Consider the following 17629-nt stretch of genomic DNA (forward strand, 5'->3'; position numbering starts at 1 on the left):
CTCCACTGCCCCCAAGATACGTGCAGGCAATGATAATACCCCCAAGCTTATGCACACCCCCATATACATCTGAAGGGTCTCATGACTAAGGTTTTATTAAATGATAATAAATGGTGTTTCCCTAGCAAAGGCTAGCCCCTCCAGGTCCTGGAAACCTGGCTTCCGGAATTCCTTAGAGACTTACTCTGTCCCTGACCCCCTCCCCACCTGGAGGTATATAATGAGTTACCCGTCACCACCCCAGTGCAGCTCTTCCTGCCCACGGGTCCTGCCCCCCCTGCTTTAATAAAATCACCTTATTGCACCAAAGACGTCTTCAAGAATTCTTTCTTGGCTGTCGGCTCCAGACCCATGAACCCCCCATCACCCCAAAACTTCACCACCTTGACACTAGTTTGAAATACATTCCTAGTAAAAGGCCACTTTGCTGGCACACACCTCATTTCTTTATCCTTTCAGCTACCTTTACACAGACTCCACACAAATTAAAAACGCCCCCCGCCCCCAAATAAAACTTAATACATGAACAAAAAAGTGAGACAAGAGCCAGTGGTTGAATATTTTGTAAAAGATGGTGGCAAGCAGGGATGTGACAACAGTATCAGTAAAGTTCAACTTCATAATGGAAAATTTCAATTTATATTACTCCCTAATTTTATGACAAAAGAGACACAATATATAACCAAAGTCCCCCCTTGCCAATTCAGGCTGCATTGTTAGCAACAGTCCTATTTATACAGAATTAGAAGATAGCACACAGATAAACTATGCAACTTGTGTCTGTGACGGCAGACATGGGAATTCCAGCAAGGGAAAAATAATCCCTGTTGCTCAGTAACTGTGGCATTGTGTCAGTGTGCTGTATAGTAACATCAAGTCCAGCCCCGGAAGTAAGAGTCCAATTCCTTTTCCATGGAAGTTCACTACACACACACACACACACACACACACAAACACACACATCTCCCCAAGTTCTGTGTTCACTGTCATCCGCACATTTTGACACGTATTGTTTTTATCATCACTCCCACTGAAGTATTCCATTCTTTCCCTTATTTACACTTTTAAATTTAAATGTTATTAGCATATTTTTTCAGACAAGGCCTTTTTAAGTTGTCTCCTTTGATTGATATCTGATTTTAATTTCATTGTGGTCAGGGGATTATATCCTGTATGATGCTGATTCTTTAGAACTTATTTAGATTTCTTGGGGCACCTGGATGGCTCAGCTGGTTGAGGTTCTGACTTCAGCTCGGGTCATGATCTCGTGGTCTGTGAGTTCGAGCCCCACGTCGGGCTCTATGCTGACAGCTCAGAGCCTGGAGCCTGCTTCAGATTCTGTGTCTCCCTCTCTCTCTGCCCCTCCCCTGCTCATGCTCTGTCTCTCTCTCTGTGTCAAAAATAAATAAACATTTTAAAAAAATTTTTTTAAAGAACTTAGATTTCTTTTGTGTCATGCTTGAATTTGTGAATGTTCCATTTGTGTTAAAAATAACATATATTCCTGTATACCTACAACTAATACAATGTTATATGCTCATTACATCTAACTATAAAAATACTGTTTACTCTCTGTTGGGTATAAATCAATACACATTTATTGATGATAATTAATGTGCATCTGATACTGTCTAAACAGTTTAAATATAACTCATTCCTTCCTCACCAAAACCCAATTTCACGAAGGAAAAAAAAAAACACTGAGGCAAAGAAATGTTAAATAATTTTCCCAAAGTCACTCAGCTAGCAGAGAGTAGAGATGGGATTTCAACCCAGGCTGTCTGTCTTCAGAATCTATGCTTTTAGCTACTACTTTTTATCACCTCCCTTCCGGTATTATTTTAATCTTCTAATTCATCAAGGGATTTCTGTATACTTGTCCAGCAATTCCCAATAGAAATGTGTTCATATTACCACCTAAAATTTTTGACATGTCTTTTCTCTGTGGTTCTATTATTTACAGCTTTATAGGTCTGTTCTCATGATATTTACATCTTCTTGATCCATTTTTCCTGTTATCATTAAATAATAACACATTTGTCTTTTATGATGTTTTCACTTCAATTCTATTTTATCTGACATAAAGTTGCAATAATATCTTTCCTTTAGCTTATATGTCTCATCCATAATTTCGCATCCCTTTAGTTTCATTTCATGTACGCCTCTGTCTTGTGTGTTTCATATATAGGGTGACCATATAATTTCCTGCTGCAAGTGCCTAACTGCGGAGTAGGGTAGAGGCAGGAGGAGGGGAGAACATTCAGGAGAGGCCCAGCTTGCCTGCACTTGTTAGCGGTTCTCCATCCGGTCAGGCTGCAGCACAGAGCTGGTGCTAGGCTAGGTGCAGCTTTCCCCTCTTGTGGGAGCAATGGGACATAGATGATAATATTTCCATAACAGGGTGATGGTGCGAGAGTGGGGTGTGGGATTAAACACCAAGAAGCTCTTCCCCAACTCTGCATCCATCTATGAACTCTAGGTACATTTCCTTTCTAAGCGATTTCATCTTTTCTCATGACATTAAATCCATCTACAGTCTCATGAATCCCAACTACATGGTTCCGGGCCAGATCCAACATCTCCCTTGAGCTCCAGAATGAAATATCCAACTATATACTTACCACCTCCACTTGGATATCTAATAGGCATCTTGAATTTGCCATGTCTGTAACATGTCCTTGAATACCCACCAACACCTTATCTCCCTTAATGGTATTTCCACTCTATCAGATGCTCAGGCAAAAACTTTGGAGTTAACTTTGACTCCTCAATTTCATTCACACAACCAATCTTGTCCATTAGCACTTAAAAAGATTTCTAGAAATAAGTCGATTCCAGATCCCAATAACAACATTATGGTCTAAATATTACCTCTAGACTGGATTATTGCAATAGCCTTCAAACTGGTCTCCCTGCTTCTGTCCTTTTGACCCAGATGACAATCTGATCATAAAACAAATCAGCCAAAGATATTTGATTAAACATAAGTCACTGTACCAAATCTCTGCTCAAAACTGCGATGGCTTCTTAACTTTTCCTGAATAAAATTCAAAATCCATACTCTACCAGACAATCCCTGCCACTGTCAACCTTCTGGCTACTTCTCTGAACTCACTGTGTAACACTCACCCCTTCACTGATTGCACTCTTGATGAAAGGGCTTCCTGGTTGGTATCCCCAATCCTAGCCCAACCCTAGTCTAATCCTAACATGTCATAAATAGTATTTGGGGGCACTTTGGACTTTTCCCTGCCTAGAACACACTGTTCTGTCTCCAAATATCTGCATGGCTTGTTCCTTCACTTCCTTCAGGTCTGTGCTCAAATGTCACCTTAAAAGAAAAAGATCACTACATACAAAATAGCAACACTCTCCTCCTAATATTCCATACGTCCCTTACCATGCATTATTTTTCTAGAGCATTTATCAAGTTGATAGATGATTTATTTGCTTATTTTCTGTATCTTCCTACTAGAATGTAAAGTCTACTAAACTAGAGATTTTCTTTCTTTGTTCACCGCTGACTTTCCAGCTATAGTAATGTCTGACATACAGTAGACATTTAATAAAAATTTATAGACTGAATGAATGAGATATAACTCTGCTCCTATCGCCAGCTGACTGTAGATAAATTCAGAGTCAGATATAGAATAATACAACTATGCCTTACCTGGATCCACGTATGATCAAGAACATGGGACTGCAGGTTACGGTAGGAATACCATAATGGTTATGGATTTTTTTTTAAGATGAATGAAAAGTTTAGACCCATGTTCTAACCAACCAAAATACGAAACTAGTGTAACTGAGAAAGGGGGTTGTTTTATTACCCACATGGCTTCATAGAGGTTTTCTAGAGTCGATATGACTTTCAAAGCACTTTTCCACTAGGCAGTGGTTGTGGCATCGCAGAACACGGCACCTGTGTGCTGAGTCAAAACTACGTTTAGTTTCAGATGTTCTAGATGAGACGATGGAATATTTTCACAGCTTAAGCTGCATTATGTCACGTCTTTGCTGAAAACATTGCAGTTTTCTCATTTCACTCAGAGACAAAGCCAAAGTCTCTACAGTCTCCTAAAGGCTCTGCATTACCTGACTCCCTCCTTCCAGTTTCCACTTGGCTCACGTGCTCCAGCTGCCTAGGATACCCCCAAAACGCCACAAACGCTTCCACCTCAGGGACTCTGTAATCACTATTCTCTTCCTAGAATGTTCTTTCTCATTATATCTTCCTAGCTCTACTACTCGTTTCCTTTAGATCTGCCTTCACTAAAAAAAAAATCACCTTATCAGTGAGGCTGTACTTGAGCACACTAATAAATTACCAAAGTCACATTCCCCAGCACTCCTTAACCCCCTTCCTTGATTTTCTTCTCCATAGTGCTTATGGTCACCATCTCAGATATAAGATATCTAGATATCTAGATAGATATACATGACCACACAAATCTAAATAGGATATCTATCTAGATACACATGCACACTCTGTTCATGGTCTCTCTCAATCTGATTAGGAAGTAAGATCTGTGAGAGTATTTTGTCCGTTTTATTCATACTCAAATCTCTGATATTCATCTCAGACATTCAACAAACATTTGTTGAATGGAAGAAAAATAAACGAATAAAGCATTTTTTTGTCATTCACATTTAAAAAAACTCACTTTAAAAGGAATTTTCCTGGGGTGTCTGGGTGGCTCCGTCGGTTGAGCGTCCAGGACTCTTGATTTTGGCTCAGCTCATGACCTCATGGTTTGTGAGATGGAACCCCGCATCGGGCTCTGTGCTGACAGCGCAAAGCCTGCTTGGGATTCTCTCTCACTCGCTCTCTGCCCCTCCCCCACTCATGCACATGTGCTCTCTCTCAAAATATTTTTTAAAAATAATAAAAAAATAAAAGGATCTTTCCTATGCAGCACAGGGAATAACCTCTATGGCACCGTAACAGCGCTGCATGTGACGACAATAGCTGTGCTTGTGCTGAGCACAGCATCGTGCACAGCTGTGGAATCGCTATGCCGTACACTTGAAATCAACGTAACCTCATGTGTCGACTGTGCTCGGAAAAAAGGAATCTTCCTAGTAAACATTTTAGTCATCTAAAAAAATGCCTTTATTAACTAAGCATATTAGAAAAAATATTCTAATTCATTTTGTGTGATAGGTGACCTAATAATATTAATAGCTGGTGTTTGGGGTGTCTTCTATTAACAGGCACAGCACGAAGTCCCTTACGTACGTATCATCTTACTAAAGACCATGCATGAGAGCTATCAGTAGTTTCACTTTACAGATGGGAGAAGTGTGACTTAGAAAAACTAACTTGATCAAAGTGGTAAGTCTACTATGGTAACACTGTGTGTCAAGTATATGCAAATTAAAAAAGTAACAAGGGGGAGGGGGCGCCTGTGTGGCTTAGTCGATTGGTTAAGTATCGGACTTCGGCTCAGGTCATGATCTCAGGGTTCATGAGTTCCAGCCCTGCGTTGGGCTCTGTGCTGACAGTTCGGAGCCCGGAGCCTGCTTCGGATTCTGTGTCTCCCTCTCACTCTGCCCCTCCCCTGCTCTGCTCGTGCTCTGTCTCTCTCTCTCTGTCTCTCTCTCTCTGTCTCTGTCTCTCTCTCAAAAATAAACATTAAAAAAAAGGTGACCAGGCTACTAATGGTTGCAGTGGGACTCAAACTAAGGTGTGTGTTCCCCAAAACCCTTTTAGGCTCCTTCTAGAGTCCATTGTAAAAGATGAGAATCGTATCAGCTTATCCCTGTAGATAAAGAAAGTAAAAAAGCAATCATCTGGAATCCACTCCGCTACCACTACCAGCTTTCAGTAACTCACATAATAGATTGTTTTTAATGAGCAAGAACCTTTATACTCAGACTATTAAAAATAGCATCTGAGAATAATACATTGTAAATAATCACTTAAGTTGCTTTGGCTTATGTATTTAGTGATAAAGCTACAGTATTACAGTTCTCTCTTTATCCACAAAGCTTTGTATATGTGACGTAATGACATGTTTTCTTCCTACTGGTCTCTATCAAAATGTACATTCCTTATGAACTCAAAGGGTTTTTAATCTCATGTGATATGGAAAATTTCCAGTCAGGGTTAATTAAGCAGGAACTACAGTACTTATGGTAGTGACTAATGGACCTTAAATATCCTGAGTTATTTTTCCACTAGTTCTGTACAGTTGGGACTGAGTGGCCTTCCAGATACATATTGCCAATATACGATCCTCGTATTGATTTGAAATTGATTTTTATTTTATTTTATAAACCCCTATTTTCGTCACGGGTCTTCACACAGTTGCAGCCACAAAAGTTAGAATTTTACATCGAGACCTTGCTATGGTCTGAATGTTTGTGCCTTTCCAAAATTCAAATGGTGGGATCCTAACTCCTTAGAGGTGTTTCTATTAGTAGAGAGGGTATTGGGGAAGTGATTAGGTTGAAGGGGGAGAATGTCACTTCAAAATATGCCTTTTTAGCAAGTAGATTTTCTTGAGCTAGTTATTTTTAAGAAAAAGCAGACAAGACTAGCTGTGAAAACCAAGTAGAAGTTATCCTTTTGTAAGGAACATTTACATTTATAAGGGAATCCCCATCCGTAAGGGTGTCTCCCTTTCTGTACCAGGAAGAGGATGTCTCTAATCTATAGAAACTCTTACCAATGGAGAAGGCGATGACTTAAATCTGCATAGCAACCTCACCCTCGTTTACTGTGCTTTTTCTGGTTATTTCCCATAACTGGCTCCCTCCACCCCCAGATCTTTCTTTTGTCTTTTGCTAGAGATGGTATTTAAAGCGGTGGCTCAGGCCATTTCAGGGAGTTACTCAATTTTCCAGGGTTTCTCACATGTATACAAAACACATACATATTATTAAACTTCTGTTTCTCTCCCATTCATCTAGCTTTATTACAGAGGCAGGTCTCAGCCAAGAACCTAGAATGGTAGAAGGAAAAGTAATTTTTCTTCCCCTACACGGTCATGACAGTGGAGCCCTCGTGAATGGGATTAGTGCCTTGTAAAAGAGGCCTTAGGAACATCTGTGGCCCCTTCTGCCACATAAGGACACAGCAAGAACTCTGCAGCCCAGGAAAGTGCCCTCACCTGACCAGGCTGGCACTCTGATCTCTGACTTCCCTCTTCCAGAACTCTGAGAAATAAATCTCTCGTGTTTACAAGTCACACAGTCTCTGGCATTTTGTGATAGCAGCCCAAATGGACTAAGACAGACCTGACACTCTATTATGACATGAAAGAATAGTTAGCACAGCTTAGCCACTTTCACTAATAAGAATGATGAAAAGACAATAGGGGCGCCTGGGTGCCTCAGTCGGTTAAGCCTCTGCCTTCGACTCAGGTCATGATCTCGAGATGCGGTTCGTGGGTTCGAGTCCCGTGTGGGCTCCATGCTGCCAGCTCAGAGCCTGGAGCCTGCTTCGGATTCTGCGTCTCCCTCTCTCTCTGCCCCTCCCCCCCTCAAAAATAAATAAACATTAAAAAAAATTAAATCATTCCACTTTAAACACCTAAGATCATGCTTTATTTTGCTATTAACAAAGTGATTTTTCCCCTTTTATTAGGGTACAAACAACCCATACCTTCTAGGCAGCAAGAAAAAATATTCTTCCTTGTGGACAAGTAGTATATCCTCCCCTACTTGCTCTCTCTCTTTCTCTCAAAAACAAAATTTAAAAAAAATTTTAAACATTAATGATGGGGTTTTAGGGTGACGGTGGTGGCTCGGAGCTGACAGCGAAGAAAGAATTCTTGAATACACGTTTAGTGCAAAAAAGGTGCTTTTATTCAAGCACAGAGACAGGAAGCTTGGGCAGAAAGAGCTGCACTGGGGTTGTAAAGGGTGACTGATTATATACCTTCAGGATGGGAGGGGGTTAGGGACAGTGTAAGTCTTTAAGGAATTTTGGAAGCGAGGTTTCCAGGACCGTGAGGGGCTAGCTGTTGTTAGGAAAGCACCATTCATTACTGTTCAGTAAAAGCTCAGTCATGAGACCCTTCAGATGTGTATCAGGGGCCATAGGCTTGGAGCATAACTGCCAACATATACTTGGGGGTTAAAGATAAAGGAGGTTTGCAAAGTAATTTTTATGTGTTTAAAGGGACTCACAGGATCCTGGGGGGTCAGGATAACGTTAAGCCAAGATTCCCTTTTGCCCCCCGCAAAGTGTCGTCATCGAGGCAGCTGAGCTCCTAGAGGGAGGTCGCTCTGCCGGTCTCGAGGACTTGTCCGTGGGCTGTAGGCAGTAAGGGAATTTCATTTTTCACTTTTGCCTTAGTTTCCCACATCACCATGGCGAGCGCTGAAACCCCTTCCATCTTGATGAGGGTGATATTAGGGCTCCAGGAAACGGAGTCTATGGGTTTCTGGGGATCAGGCTATGGGTAAGATTGCCTCTTTCCTGCGGTTTACCAAGTTCTCGGTAAACTGAAGGAGACTCCTGTCCTGCAGGACTGTGATCTCTATCAGTCAACCAGCTGCTTTCTTTCGTTTCCCCTGTTCTTGGGCAGCCGGGAGAGTCTGAGGAATATCACACGTTTCCCACCTGGGGAGGGGGGAGGGTACTGTTAGCCTGTACTTTGTCCTCAGCTTGCCCCAGGCTCCCTCATCAATAAGAACGATGAAAAGATAATGAAATATAGATGATATGAAAATCATTTATGATGTACAGATGTTGGGGTTTGGAGCAAACAGTCAGGAAAGAATTCTCGAGAAGTCTGCAGTGCAAATAGGTGGTTTTATTAAAGCGTAGGCACAGAAGCCATGGGCAGAAAGAGCTGCACTGGGGTTGTAAGGGAAGACTGATTGCATATTTCAAGTTGGGAGGGGGTTAGGGAGAGAGTAAGTCTCTAAGGAATTTGGTAGCAAGGTTTCCAGGCCCTTGAGGGGCTAGCTGTTGTTAGGTCAGTTATTACTGTCTAGTAAACCTCAGTCATGAGACCCCTCGGATGTGTATCAGTGGGCCCTATGCTTGGAGGATGATTGCTAACATATAATCTTGGGGGAGGGAGAGAGAAAGGAAGTTTTCAAAGGAATTTTTATATGTTAAAGGAGACTTACGGGATCCTGAAGGTTGGATTAATGTTAAACTAAGATTGCCTTTTGTAATTTTTTTTTTAATGTTTATTTCTTTTTTAGAGAGAGAGAAACAAAGCACGAGCAAGGGAGGCGCAGAGAGAGACAGAGACACAGAATCTGAAGCAGGCTCCAGCCTCTGAGCTGGCAGCACAGAACCCGACATGGAGCCTGAACCCACGGACCGCCTGATCATGACCTGAGCCAATGTCCAACGCTTAACCGACTAAACCACCCAGGCGCCCTGATTGCCTTTTGTCTTTAGCAAAGTATCAACTGAGTTCTTAGAGGAAGGTCACTCTGCCTAGCTCAAGGACTTGTCAATAGGCTGTAAGTTATAAGGAGATTTTTTTTTCTTTTGCCTTTGTTCCCCACATCAATTTAAACACTCTACAAAAGGAAAAGCCATGGCTTGAGGAATACCAAGTGCACTGAATTATACATTCTTTCTACATGCTTGCAAATATATTATATCCTTTAGTTCTTACACTGGTTTCTATCATTATCATAACCCTTCTAAAAAATAAACAGAAACTCAGAAATATTACGTGAATTCACCAAATTCATGATGCTAGTAAGTGCTAGAACCAGGCCACAATTCTACAACTCTATGGTCAAGGAAAGAATATCCAATGAGAAAAAAGACAGTCTCTTCAACAAATGATGTTGGGAAAATTGAACAGCAACATGCAAAAGAATGAAATTAGGCCACTTTCTTACACCATACACAAAAATAAATTCAAAATGGATTAAAGGCTTAAACGTAAGACCAGAAACCACAAAAATTCTAGAAGAGAACACAGGCAGTAACTTCTTTGACATCAGCCATAGCAACATTTTTCTAGATATGTCTCTCCTGAGGCAAGGGAAACAAAAGCAAAAGTAAACTATTGGGACTATATCAAAATAAAAAACTATTGGGACTATATCAAAATAAAAAGCTTCTGCACAACAAAGCAAACAATCAACAAAACTAAAACGCAACTTGCTCAATGGGAGAAGATATCTGCAAATGACATATCTGATAAAGGCTTAGCATCCAAAATATATAAAGAACTTATACAACTTAATACCCAAAAAATGAATAATCCAATTTAAAAAAATGGGCAGAACACATGAACAGACATTTTTCTAAAGAAGACATACAGGGGCGCCTGGGCGGCTCAGTCGGTTAAGCGTCCGACTTCGGCTCAGGTCATGATCTCACGGCTCGTGAGTTGGAGCCCCGCGTGCTCCGTACTGACAGTTCAGAGCCTGGAGCCTGTTTCAGATTCTGTGTCTCCCTCTCTCTGACCCTCCCCCGTTCATGCTCTGTCTCTCTCTGTCTCAAAAGTAAATAAATGTTAAAAAAAATTTTTTTTAATTTAAAAAAAAAAGACATACAGGTGGCCAAAAGACACATGAAAAGATGCTCTTCATCACTTGCGAGAAGTAAGGGAGATGATTCATTTTCAGAAATACCAAATAAAAGCTGTGCTGTCTTATTAACAGTAGGTTTACAATCTATTGGAAATATGTACAAACCCCATACCCCCACCACAATGGAGTCCCAAACATTTAGACACTTCACTTTCTGGTTCTTCTTCCCCTCTCTGTTTCACAAGCTTTGCAAGGAGCATGTGCCAAGGAACAAAGGGAGGAGGGACTGAAAGTGTCTGTGTCACCTCAGGAAACCACATTTGTTCCAATCAGACTACTTTTTGTCTCCCATGTGCACAGGTGACTTCCGGGTAAGGCTGTAACCTCCATAGTACTCAGCCAATGAGAAACCAGGGGAGGGACTTACACGCTAGGAGATAAATCGTCTGCTGTAACTGCCTGTCCATTGGATACCTGCTCTTGCAAGGACTTTGATTAAAGGCTCGCTTCACTGTGCTCCAAGTCTCCGCGTCCTTCCTTTGGTTGAGTCAATGGGCTTATTTCTAACATCATTTATCATCAGGGAAATGCAAATCAAAAATACAATAAGATACCACCTCATACCTATCAGAATGGTTAAAATGAAAAACTCAGGAAAAACAACAGATGTTGGCAAGGATGCAGAGAAAGAGAAACCCTCCTGCACTGTTGGTGGGAATGCAAACTGGTACAGCCACTCTGGAAAACAGTGTGGAGGGTTCCCCCAAGAAATTGTTTAAAAAAGTACCCTACAGGGGCGCCTGGGTGGCGCAGTCGGTTGAGCCTCCGACTTCAGCCAGGTCACGATCTCCCGGTCCGGGAGTTCGAGCCCCACGTCAGGCTCTGGGCTGATGGCTCAGAGCCTGGAGCCTGTTTCCGATTCTGTGTCTCCCTCTCTCTCTGCCCCTCCCCCGTTCATGCTCTGTCTCTCTCTGTCCCAAAAATAAAAATAAAAAACGTTGAAAAAAAAAAAAAAAAAAAAAAAAAAAGTACCCTACATGGGGCGCCTGGGTGGCGCAGTCGGTTAAGCGTCCGACTTCAGCCAGGTCACGATCTCCCGGTCCGGGAGTTCGAGCCCCGCGTCGGGCTCTGGGCTGATGGCTCAGAGCCTGGAGCCTGTTTCCGATTCTGTGTCTCCCTCTCTCTCTGCCCCTCCCCCGTTCATGCTCTGTCTCTCTCTGTCCCAAAAATAAATAAACGTTGAAAAAAAAAATTTTTTAAAAAGTACCCTACAACCCAGCAATTGCACTACTAGGTATTTATCTAAAGGATACAAAAATGCTGATTCGAAGGGGTACTTGCACCCCAATGTTTATTTTACAGTAGCACTCTCAACAATAGCCAAATTATGGAAAGAGCCCAAATGTCCATCAACTGATGAATGGATTAAGAAGATGTGGTGTGTGTGTGTGTGTGTGTGTGTGTGTGTGTGTGTATAAAATGGAATATATATATATATAATGGAATATTACTGTGATCAAAAAGAATGAAATCTTGTCATTTGCAACAATGTGGATGGAATTAGAGTGTATTATGCTAAGTCAAATAAGTCAGTCAGAGAAAGACAAATATCATATGATTTCACTCATATGTGGAATTAAGAAACACAACAGATGAACATAGGGGAAGGGAAGGAAAAGTAAGATAAAAACAGAGAGGGAGGCAAACCCTAAGACACTCTTAAATACAGAGAACAAACTGAGGGTTGCTGGAGGGGAGGTAGGGGGTGGGCTAAATGGGTGATGGGCATTAAGGAGGGCGCTTGTTGGGATGAGCACTGGGTGTTATATGGAAGTGATGAATCACTAAATTCTACTCCGGATTCTACTATATGTTAACTAACTTGGATTTAAACTTTTTTAAATGGCTAAAATCAAAAACACAAGGAACAACAGGTGCTGGCGAGGATATGGAGAAAAAGGAACACTCGTGCACTGTTGGTGAGAATGGAAACTGGTGCAGCCGCTGTGGAAAACAGTATGAAGATTCCTCAAAATGTAAAAACAGAACTACCCTACAATCCACCAATCACACTATTGGGTATTTACCCAAAGAATACAAAAGCACTAATTCAAAGGGTACATGAACCCCTATGTTTACAGCAGCATTATTTCCAATAGCCAAGTTATGGAAGCAGCCCAAGTGTCCATTGATAGACTAATGGATAACTTAGATGTGATACACACACATACACACACACACACACACACACACACACACACACTGGAATATTCAGCCATAAAAAATTGAAATCTTGTCATTTGCAATGACATGGATGGAACTAGAGTATAATGCCAAGTGAAATAACTCAGAGAAAGAAATACCAGATGATTTCACTCATGTGGAATTTAAGAAGCAAAGCGAACAAGGGAAAAAACAGAGATAAAGAAACAGCCTCTTAACTATAGAGAACAAACTGACGGTTACTAGACAGGAGGTGGGTGGTGGGATGGGTAAAATAGACGATGGGGATTAAGGAGTACATTTGTGATGAGCGACGGGTGATTCAAATAGAACCTTTTAAAAAATCAGACTGAGGGGCACCTGGCTAGCTCAGTCAGTAGAGTATGCGATTCTTGGTGTCAGAGTTGTGAGTTGGGGGCCTGGGCTGGGTGGAGAGATTACCTAAAAATACAACTTTCAAAAAGTAAGGGAAATGGATTTGAACAGATATTTAGCCAAAGAATACATGCTACTGATCAATAAGCACATACAGTGATCAGTATGATTGGTTATCAGGGAAATGTAAATTAAAAATAAAATGAGATACCACTTTGTAGTCACTAGGTTATAGCAAAAAAAGACAGACTGTAACAAGTATTGGTGAGGACAAGGAGGAACTGGAATAATCACACACTGTCATTAAGACCATAAAATAATTCAGCCACTTTGGAAAACACGTCAGCTATTCTTCAAAATGCTAAACATAGAGTCTCCCTATGATCCAGCACTTTCACGCCTAGCGACATACCCAAGGTAAATAAAAATAGGTCCAGCCCAGAACTTGCACATGAATGTTCAGGGTAGCATTGTTCACAAGAGTGAAAAATGGGAAACCACCCAAATGTCCATCAACTGACGGATATGTAAAATGTGGTCTATCTCTACAACAGAATAGTATTCAGCCATAAAAAGGAATGAAGTCCTGAAACCTGCTACAACATCTATGTGTCTTGAAAACGATAACTGGGAAAAAGAAACAGGTATAAAATACCTCACGTTATTATACGACTCCATTTATATGAAATACCCAGAAATTCCAATCTAAAGAACATAGATCAGCGGTTCCCCGGGGCGAGGAGTAGAACAGGAGGCAAATACAAATCAGCAATACATTTCTTTTAGAGCTGAAGGCAATGTTATCAATTCAACTGGAGTAATGGGCGCACATCTCTAGACTTACTAAAGCTCACTCAATTGCATAATGTGAAACAGGTATATTTCATGGTATGTCAACTATACCTCTAATTTTTTTTAAGAGGCAGAGAAAACAGGGCCATAGCCGGCGCTCTACTCAGCAAGGTGGCGCTGCACGGATTATAATATGAGCTGCACTCTTCTGAGTGGGGCAAGGCCTAACAAGGCAAAGCTTGTGGCGGGCTTGGGAACAGGGTAAGGATAAAGCCCAGAGTTGCCCTCCTTTGAGTCAGTCCCCGGTAAAAAAAAAAAAAAAAAAAAAAAAAAAAAAAAAAAAAAAAAAAGTTAGCAATACAAAGTGGGGTGCAACTTTTTTTTCTTTGCCTCAGGCTGAGATATAATGCCATTAAGACTGGCTGGTCCAACTTGTTTCTTTAATTTCACTACTGTGTGTTTCCCCTCTGTCTGAAATTGTATCGCGATTTCTCCCCAGAAACAATCTTGAATCCGTAAAAACGATACAGGATGCTACGAATTCCACCGTTAAAAACCCCTGGCAAATGGGTTATTTTGCCCATTAATGCTCGTTAAAATTTTGTACGAGAAAGTAAAGAATAAAGCATCTGGGAATATTCTAGAAAATAAAAGTTTCCATACTCACAATGCAGCAAAACGTCCGGGAGGGCCGCCTGGGTGGCTCAGGCGGTTTAAGCGTCCGACCTCGGCTCAGGTCACGAGCTCACGGATCGTTGGTTCGAGCACCGCGTTGGGCTCTGGGCTGACCGCTCAGGGCCTAGAGCCTGCTCCCGGTTCTGTGTCTCCCTCGCTCTCTGTCCCCCTCCCACTGTCGCTCTGTCTCTGTCTCTCTCTCCCAAAAATAAATAAAAATATTTTTTTTAATTTAGAAAAATGTCCGGGAAAACTGCAACAAAGCCCCGGCCTCGGCCGGTCAGGGCGGTGGGCAGGAAGCCTCTTGCTCCCTGAGGACGTGGTTCAAGTTGTCCTGAGCCAGTAGGACGACGTCTGTAGCCTTCAGGAAACTTAAGCTCTTGTCCTCATTGGGGAAAAGGCGGGGACATCCGCAGGCCCACCACACATGCGCACCGCACGATCCAGAAATGGCGGGTTGGCGCGCCCCCTGCTGGCGAAAAGGGCATCGCTCAGGAAACTCAAACCAGGGCGTTCAAAGGCGGCTGTGCCCTTTCTCGGTGATTTGCCCACATTCAGTATTCACATCCACCAATGCCGTAATTTGGGAAGCTCGAACAGAAATGGAGCTCATTGTTCTGTGCCCGGATGAGAATTTATAGAGATACCGTGAAGCTAAGTTCAAAGTCAATATACAAAATGCGGTTGATTTTCTAGATACCAGTAATAAATAATTGGAATACGAAAGGCAGAATACCATTGACAATACACCAAAAAACAGCAACAGAAAAAGAAATCCTCAAGTACAAATCCAACAAAATATTTACAGATCTTTGTGGGGAAAAAATATGAAACAGTCTTGAAAGCAATGAAAGAAAAATAAATCTGTTGGGATATATTCCTTGTTCATGATTTTATTTTCTCTGGCGAGAACACTTAAGTTCTAGTCTCTTAGCGAATTTCCATGATACAATACAGTGTTGTCAACTGTAGTCACTATATTTTATATTAGATCTTCAGACCTTATTTGTCCAGTAGCTAGAAATTTGTACCCTTTTACCAACCTTTCTCTATTTTCCCCACCTTCCACTCCTGGTATATTCCTAAAAGTTCCTATCGCAAAGCAAAAAATTGTAAATATGCTGATGGATGTTAACTAAACTTATTCTGATAATCATTTTGCAGTATATACATATAGAAAATCATTATGTTGTACACCTAAAACTGATACGTCATATGTCAATTGTTTGCACAAGTAACTACCGCCAAACAGATACTTTAAAAGCTCTTTTCTTTATTAATGGTAGACTAGAACTAATTATATGAAACTTCATAGGAATAAGTGTGAAGATTTCCACATAAGTTCATAAACTAATGTAGACATATAAAATGGGGGAAACTGTCTTAAGAATTGTTTAAAAAGGTGGGGATATGGAACAGCTTAGCACAGAATGAAGAGTCGAAAAATGTAAAGTTTCTGCTTGCCTTTAAGTCGTTTTATACTTTTATCAGTTACTAATGAATTTAATTAATTTTATTTAGCTAATTTTACTTTTGCAAACTTACAATTTACTTTTCCTCTTTAGTTTTGTCCTCTTTAAATATTTTACAGATTCTTCCGTTTAAGGATGTTGGAGGTCGTTTAAAAGGGGGTCTTACTGGATTTATATAGCCCAGGAATTATTTCTGGAAATGTTATTAATATAATCACTTTCTTATATTTCAAATCAACTACAGTGTATTGAGGATAAGTAAATATTTTCATTTGCTGGATACAATCTATTTCTATGACAGTTATTTATTTAGAAAATTTTAATGAATTACCTCTATGTACCAGGCACTATTTGCTTGGGTTACAACAATACTTGAAGACAGACCAAATTCCTGTCCTTGTAGAGACTACATTGTAGAGGAACGCACTAGAAAATTAACGATTAAAGAAGTAAAATGCATCGTGTGTGTATCAGGTGATGATACATGCTATGGTGAAAAAACACAGCAGGTAAGAAGAGGGAGTGCAAGGAGAATTATGTTAGTGTAGTTTCATAAATGGGATTGGGGATATGCTGAGAGTCTCTAAACACCTTCAACAAAGATTTTAATTGGGTAGCATAGTTGGTATGGTTTCTAAGTTATGATTGGGGTTATAAGGCATGAGACAGAGGGGCACCACACCTTATCTAGCTTTTTACCTATTGAGGGATGTATTGTTCCCCAGGTTTTGGCTATTATGATTAGAACTGCCAAGGGAAATCATGTACACAAAATCTTGTGTAAATACGTGTTTTCATTTCTCTGGGATAAGTACCCAGAAGTGCAAGTGCAATGTGAGGTATGTTTAATTTTTAAGAAATCACCAAGCTTGTCCAGAGTGGCTGTTCCATTTTGTGTTTCGACCAGGAATGTATAAAAGATCGTTTCTCTGCACCCTTGTTAGCATTTGGTGTTGTCGCTATTTTATATTTTAGCTCTTTTAGTAGGTGTGTAGTGATATCTAATTGTGGCCTCAATTTCTATTTCCTTAATGTCAATGGATGTTGGATATCTTTTCATGAGCTCATTTGCCACATGTATCTCCTCTCCAGTGCTATGTCTCAGGTCTTTCCCATTTTCTAGATGAATTTTCTCTTTATTGTTGAGGTTTGAGAGTTCTCTTCGTATTCTAGACAAGAGTGCTTTGTAACATACATACATGGTCTAAGTCTGTAGCTTGATGTTTCATCCTCTTAAAAAGGCTGTACATACAACAGAAGTTTTTAATTCTGACAAAGTCCAGTTTGTCATGTTTTTTCTTTTATGGATTGTGCTTTTGGTGTCAGTGGAAGAACTCTTCACCAAGCCCTAGGTCCTGAAGTTTTTCTCCTATGTTTTGTTTTGCTGTTTTGTTTAAGTAGGCTCCATACCCAACGTAAGGCTTGAACTCATGACCCTGAGATCAAAAGTTGCAAGCTCTACCAACTGATCCAGCCAGGTGCCCTTCCATGTTATTTTACACCTCTACATTTTGTTTTCTGAATCTAGGATCTAAACCTATGATTTTGAATATGTTTTGTATTTTGACACAGTTTTCATTTGGGAATGATTTTAGATTTATGGAAGAGTTGCAAGTATAATACATTTTCAC

General features: G+C 40.7%; 1 long non-coding RNA gene across 2 annotated transcripts in view; it reads right to left on the reverse strand.

Annotated features, from left to right (window-relative positions):
• LOC125157648 (uncharacterized) overlaps window positions 1–14651 on the reverse strand; it is a 423940-nt gene extending 409289 nt beyond the window's left edge. For both annotated transcript variants that reach the window (XR_007149029.1, XR_007149030.1), the window contains exon 1: window positions 14519–14651. This is a non-coding gene — a long non-coding RNA (uncharacterized LOC125157648). The remainder of the gene's footprint in view (window positions 1–14518) is intronic.
• Between the last annotated feature and the right edge of the window lie 2978 nt (window positions 14652–17629).

Source organism: Prionailurus viverrinus, chromosome X, assembly GCF_022837055.1.
Source record: "Prionailurus viverrinus isolate Anna chromosome X, UM_Priviv_1.0, whole genome shotgun sequence".
Taxonomy (NCBI): Eukaryota; Metazoa; Chordata; class Mammalia; order Carnivora; family Felidae; genus Prionailurus; species Prionailurus viverrinus.